Below are 6,956 nucleotides of genomic sequence, written 5' to 3' on the forward strand. Positions count from 1 at the left end.
TCCACAGCTGACAGGACACAGTTTGAAACCTTGTTCTACTTTTGGACTGTAATCATCCAGGAATGAAGTGATAGTCAGCAACATGCCCTTCTGTTGACCTACAAATGATACTGATATAGAAAATTGGTATTTAAAGAACTAAGGGATGGTGTTTCAAGGAAATTATTGTGCTTTATTGGTAGCTGAGCATTGTAACTCTTGTCCTGCTTTAAGCTTGTGAATGATTAACTCGATTTGCCTTGCTGTAGCATGAACAACTTTTATGCATTTTTTTAACTACATTTATTACTTAGTACATACCAACTTCTTAGAGTGTAACCGATTGCTTTTGCTGACAGCTAGCTTTATTGGACCTTTATCTCAAGCCTTGCTTTACTGGCTCTTGCATTTATTGCAGCAGATCTGTGCTAGAGCATCATTTTCAAGCCATTGTGAACCAGCTGTGGTAGAAAGGAGAACTGAGACACCTTCAAGTCCTATTCAGTGACATACTGCACATGTGTTTGTGGGATACTGAACTTTAATCCTGTCTTAGAGCCAGCATGGAAATGTATCAGCCACCAAACAATGAGCAAAACAAGGTTCTGGACAGTCCATCTGAATAGGCTGTGTGTTATTTTAACCAGACAGCTCAGCGAAACCCAGCTGAAGTCTGAGAGCTGAAGAGCAGACTGTGCAGGGCTGAGGATGCTGCCTGGGGCCAGCAAGGTGCTTTGAGGTGAATTGGAAATACAGCTACAGTTTTGGAGAGGACCCATTTGAATGGCAGTAGTTTGTCTGCAGGAAGGAAATTGGCCTGGCTTTGGAAAAAGGAATTTTCTCTTTGATAATCTGAGAACTGAAGAGTTGACTTGGTGCCATCAGCAGGTCCTTGGAGGCAAAGGAAGATTTGATAAGAGCAGCTTTTCACCCTTGTTGACAAAACATGTTGGCATTCTGTCTTTGCTTTGCATGTTTTAAGACAGGGTGGAGAAACACAATCACTCCTGGAGGAAACAGAGTGGTAAAGCAGTGGTGCTGATCCAACCTCCTGCATCTGTAATTTGACCTTGGTTTGTGAGTTACAAGTTCTGTTTTAGCCCCTCTAAAGTAACTCAGATATGAAGGAGATTTGTAGGAAGATGGGACAGAGTTTCTCCAGCACCTCCTCACACACAAGCCCCACCTTAGCCCCAGCAATGGGGTAAGAAATCTCTAATTTGGGGTTGACATGTCCACAGCTTTCTTTCACTTGCCTGAAACATACGGTGTCACATCACTTCAGGCATCATCCATCACCCCAAGCACTGGAATCTCCTTTTCCTCTGTCCTTCTGGTCTTTCCTGGGTGGGACAGTCGAGACATGCTCAGCACAGATACCTTCTTTGGGTTTGCTAGGTGCTCTTACTTAGGAAGTGTTGATTTAACCCTCTCAGGAATTAGCATTACTCAGGGCAGAGCTGCTTTGAAGTGGTTACCAGGCTCATTAGAAGTAAGTGCTGGGTGTGGTATGTATCTGCAAGGCAGTAGTGTCATTCTGTTTCCTGGGGACTGAACCTGTAATAAGGGGAGTTTCCCTTGGTGGAGGGGGCAGGTGTGAGGCAGCTGCTGGTTTGGGCAGCCAAGTGCGACACAGAGTATGGAGAACATGGAACTTCCTATTAAGGCCTCTTCACATTTACCCTGCAGCATAAAGCCATAGAATATTGCAATCCCATGGGAGACAAGTTGATGTAGTGATTTGAGAACAATATGCCTGTCAATGTTTGATTTCAAATTATACCTGCAAAGACCATCTTCAGTTCCTCTTTGTTGGTGGACTGCAGTGATGCCCACCTGTATCTCTGGGATCTACAAGAATCCTGTGATGTTAACTGAACACTTCACCCCTGATGCTTAAACACAAACCAATGACTCACCGTAGCGATATGCTTAACTCCATGAAGCAACATTTGCTCTGGTAGTGTACAAATGGCCCTGGTTCATTTTTCAGCCTTGCCTCACCTGCTGGTACGACTTCTGCCACCAGAGGCAGAGCACCAGCTCATCCCTGTTGCAACATACCATGTTGGTGATACCTGAGAGATGCTCTCAGTCTGTTCTGGAGTGGTTGCTTACTCATTTTCTTCAGTGTAAGTTTGGTCCCTGGGCATTTGTGTTGGCATAGCAGTGCTGTACCACCTTTTGCCTTTTGGCATTGGTTATGTAAGGATCTAAATATGCTGGAGTGACTCACTGCAAGGTCTGAGCAGAGCTGTTTGAACAAGAATAATGCAGTGAGTTACTGAAGCGATGTCTGCAGAAGAAGCCCAGCACTCCCACAGTGGCTGCTTCTGCTGAAGACCCATTTACTCTGTGTGGGACTTATTTGTCCTTTTCCTTCAGACAGCTATTTGCCAATGAAGGCTGGTCTTCCTCAGTTTATATCAGTCATGTTACTGACTCTTGTAACAGGCCTGGTCTCCAATACATCCCAATACCTCTTGTCTGTACAAATGCCACATCCCTTCTCCCTTTCGGTTAATTTATTCCTTTCCACTTTTCAGGTCTCTTTCAATGGAAAATTGCAGTACAGAAGCTCATGCTCCTTGGCTCTTCAAGCCTCAATGCAGTCATTTTCCTTCATTTTTGCATGCAAAATCTCTTACTGTAACCACATGTGGACATCATGCTGCTTTGTTCTGTCCTGCTTCAGCCAGCCGAGTTCTTTCCTGGTCTGTGTCACACAGCCTCGTGCCTCTCTACAAAGGAGATTCAATATCTCATATCCTTTTTCATATTCTCCCTGTCTTATTTTTCTGTCCATATCACAAAGAACCATCACATTCAAGGTAGGTCTCTACCATCTGTATTTCTTTTAATATCTGTGGACAATAGCTATTTCTCATTAGGTAACTGCCTGAGCTTTGTAAAACTCTATGAAAAAAAAAAAAAGGGCATCTTTTTATCCTGAAAATGAAGGCTTATAATAATATCAATATTGTATTTACCCCAAAGCTTGGGTAAGAACTCTAAGACCATCAAGTCCACCTACTGTCCCACCCCCACCGTGCTCTCTGACCATGACCCTCAGTGCCACATATCCATGGTTCTGGATCACTGCTGGTGACTCCAGCACTTCCATAGACTGAATCTCGCAAAAGGTCTCACATCCATGCTGTGAGGTGGAAATGAGTCCATCAAAGGGAGCATGGAACTGCAGCTCAGAAGCCTCAGCATCAGCAGGAGCTCCAAACCATTTGCTCCATTGGAGGCAAATAACCTCCATGGTTATGCTGGGAAGGAGGCAATCATTTGCCCACCCTCTGTTCCATTTCTTCTTCACTCATAACACAAGGACATCTCCATCCCAGTTCTCCAATGTCTGTTCTCCTCCAGCTGATGGCAATGCCCAACACAGCATGGGAATTTCCAATCCTGGAGGCAATGTCTACCTCTCAGTGACCTCCAAACCTCTTTGGCCTGTGGAACTGCTACAGAATTGCACCTGGACAGAGGAACTCCAATAGAGGTTTTCACCTTTCCATGAGAGATTTTAGACTCAAAGTAAATCCATGTGTCACGGGTTAACACCATGTTAAAAGTTGAGTCGTGGAGCACAGAGCATCACATCCCACTGGACACACGGACATTGAAAGTAGAGTGCAGATAGCATGAGAGCTCAAATATCCCAAGCTTCCAGTGATTTCAGTGAGTAATAAACGCCTACAAACCAGAATGTAAGCTTTAGCATTCAAAGTGCTGAACAGGGCAATATCAAAACGCCTTGAAATGTGGGCTGGGAAGTATCTACACTGAAAGCAATAACTGGCCACGCTGTAGAGGCATGGGTTACTCTCAAGGAAAAAAACAAAAGCTCAAGCCAATCACTCAACTGAAGTAATGGTTACAGATTAAAGAGGGAGGGAAGGAGCTTGGAGGAAAGGTCAGGTGCTGTGGAGGGAAAAACAAAACAACAACAAGCAAAAAACCCTACAAAACAAAACACCTGAGACAAAGACTTGGAAGCTTTCCTGAGAGTGGAGACACTTGAATTACCTCAGAAGAAAGGCTGCTGACTTTCCTTATAAGGAGAGAATATCTTGTATTTAAAAGCTGAAAGGGTGGCCGATATCTGTTTAATTTATTGATTGGTTTGCTGGAGATTTTAGAAATCTAGAGAAGATACTTTGGAGACAAGCAAAGATTTAATGCTGACAAAACGAATAAGTCAATTTTGCAGTTATTTCAACTATTTTGAACTATGCTGATTTCCCTTAAAAACCCAAACAAGAACAACAAAAAACACATTTGAAATTGCAGCAATATAGTACTTTTCTTTCATGTTTTGAGACCTTAGTTCTGTGTAAACAATTTCTGAGGTAAGGATGACAACATGGTTGCCTCCCAGAGAGCTGGGTCATTGGGTTTATGCTTACCCAGTGATGTAATTGCCTGTCCTGGCACAGAAGTAATTGAAGTGTGCTTGCTCCTGTGTAGGACGTAAGAGAATATCTGAACAGCCCTTCTGGAATTAAAAACTCCCTCCACGAGTCAGTCTCACAAACTTCACTGTAACGTGCAGATAAAGGAGGGCTATGAACAATCATTCAAGCCATAAGGAATGGCTTGAAATTACTGAGGATAGATACAAAGTTCAGAGTTCTTGGAAGGGGATCAGTGGGGAGAAATAGAGGTTTATATGATAACTTATGCAAAGGATGGCAGAAGGGCTAACCCTACTGCCTGGCAAACAGGCATCTAAAGGAAAGAAGCTTTCTGGATCCTATAGGCTGAGAGGGAACTTAGGGTTAAAGAGATGCAGAGATCTCTGTCTTGGCTCCCTGTACTAATCCACTACCCCTTAATTGATCTCAGGAGAGGAAGTATGAAGATAGGGGAGAAAAAACACACTTAGGTGAGGAAGGAGCTCCCACATTATCCTACCCTGACATGCTCCCACAGAATGCCTTGCACAAAGGTGGTTGCTGCTGGCTCTTGAGCTCTTCTGTAAATGGGATCTGCCTCTAACCATTCACGTCCTTGGTGCCCTCCTGAACTCACTTCCACTCTGTTTATTTTGTATTTGCTGCACTTGAAACTTCAGATGGAGTGGCCGAGCAGAAGTGCTACTTGATGATCTCCTTGTTGACAGCTGCTCCTACTGTCCTGAGTGCCTTTCACCAGCACTGGGTGCTGCCTTTACAAACCAAGAATCCTCCTTGGTCAAGCAGCAGTATTGCATTTGGAGCTGCTGTGCAACCCTGGAGCAGCTGAGAGGGCACCACAGCCTTCCCCAGAGGTCCTGGAGCCTCAGTGAGCACAAATACCCCATGTCAAATGGTTTTCTCTGTGCAAGGTGTGCTGTGGACCAATGAGACTTATATGGGTCAGTCTGCCTCAGTCCCACCCTGCCTGTCCACTTGTGCTGCTCAATGGTCTGTTGATTTGGAACCTACCTGGGGTGACTGGAGATTGTTCCTCTGTATATCATCTGCTGCTTTCCAGAAACTCTCTAGTCATTGTCATGATGTATTACTGCTGAATTTATCTCAAATTCAGTAGATTCAGCGTCTCCAAATTGGTGTGGATGTATTTCAGTAATTTTGCAATGTAGATATACAGCACTGCTTTCCTTTTCTTGTTGCTATTTCCCCAGGGAAGCTCCATAGGGTAAGGAAAGTGGTTCAAGGGCATTGCAGGAAGCAAGGACATCCTTTGAATGCACTGACTTTGACCTCTCATGGCACTTTGACACCCCTGCCTCTATCTGTACGACACTACTAATGTGTTAATGCAACTCCTTCACATGCAGATCTTCTTCTACATTCAGGGGAAAAAAAGTAAACCATTAACCAAAAGACCCCTAACATAATTGATAAAATAAAGGGTGGCTGTTATATTATTCAAACACATGCTTTTATTTGTAAGCTTCCTACGTTGGCTCTGTATGTGGATATAATTTATGTTTTGGGCGAATGCCATTTTGCATTTAACTCATGAGTTTGACACCGTCCCAGGCGGCACCGTGTGTGATCTTGAAAAGAAAGTGAACAATGTAAGATTTTCAGATCACACAAAACTATTGAGGTCAGTCAGGACCTCAGAAGAACAGGGGAAAAAAATCCAGGTGTTCCTGCCAGCGTCAGGTGAATGAGTAGAGCACTGTCGGATGGAAAGCAAGATGGATAACTACCGGATTTGGAAGGAAGAAGCAGAGCTTTATGCATGTGGCTGGGTAAGAAAAAGCCACGTGTGGTCAGTAACAAGGCACCTTACCTGTAAGCCTGGTGGTGGTGGTGAAGAAAGGATGGAAGTGGTGACGAGCAGTATAAAGAATGAGGCAGAAAAATGATACTGAACGTATGCTAATGTTGTTAGATAAATCAGTGCTGCTCTCTCACACAGTGCAGTTCATCACCTTATTTAAGGAGGGAGGGGGGAAAAAGTAGTGATTTCTGAGACAAGCAGTGAAGACAAGTGGCCTGAAGAGATTTCTATAAGAGATGCTGAAAAGCCCCTTCCCTACCTCTTTTTTTTTTTTTTCCCTTACATTTTTTCCCCTTGCAAGTCATTCTATTTTCCTGCTTTCAATTACTTTGATTAAGTACCTTTGGGGGCTGTGATGTATAAAAGACGCCATGTGAAGTGCACTGGACCAGCATTGCCCCTTTGGTTCCTGCTTTGCCTTAATTGTGCTCTTGGCCCTTTGTTTACTTCTCCACTTATTTCATTTGTCAGGATGTTGGAAAGTGGCCTTTTCTTTGAATTTTTTTTTTGTTTGTTTCCAGCTAATTTTAGTTTGTTTTATTACATACACATTGTCCAAGAAAGTGATTAATAATGCTGTGCTGCCTTCATGGCTTGCTGAAATTCCTTGGCTGAAACTAGTTTTTTTTGCCAAAATAACAGCTCTTTGAGTATACAAAACCTTTCCCAGAAGTTGTGCCTTTCTTTAAAACCCCTGGATTTCAGTCTGAAAACTATAAATTCACATT

This window comes from Coturnix japonica, chromosome 17 (assembly GCF_054131305.1).
Source record: "Coturnix japonica strain WE chromosome 17, WE-NBRP24, whole genome shotgun sequence".
Taxonomy (NCBI): Eukaryota; Metazoa; Chordata; class Aves; order Galliformes; family Phasianidae; genus Coturnix; species Coturnix japonica.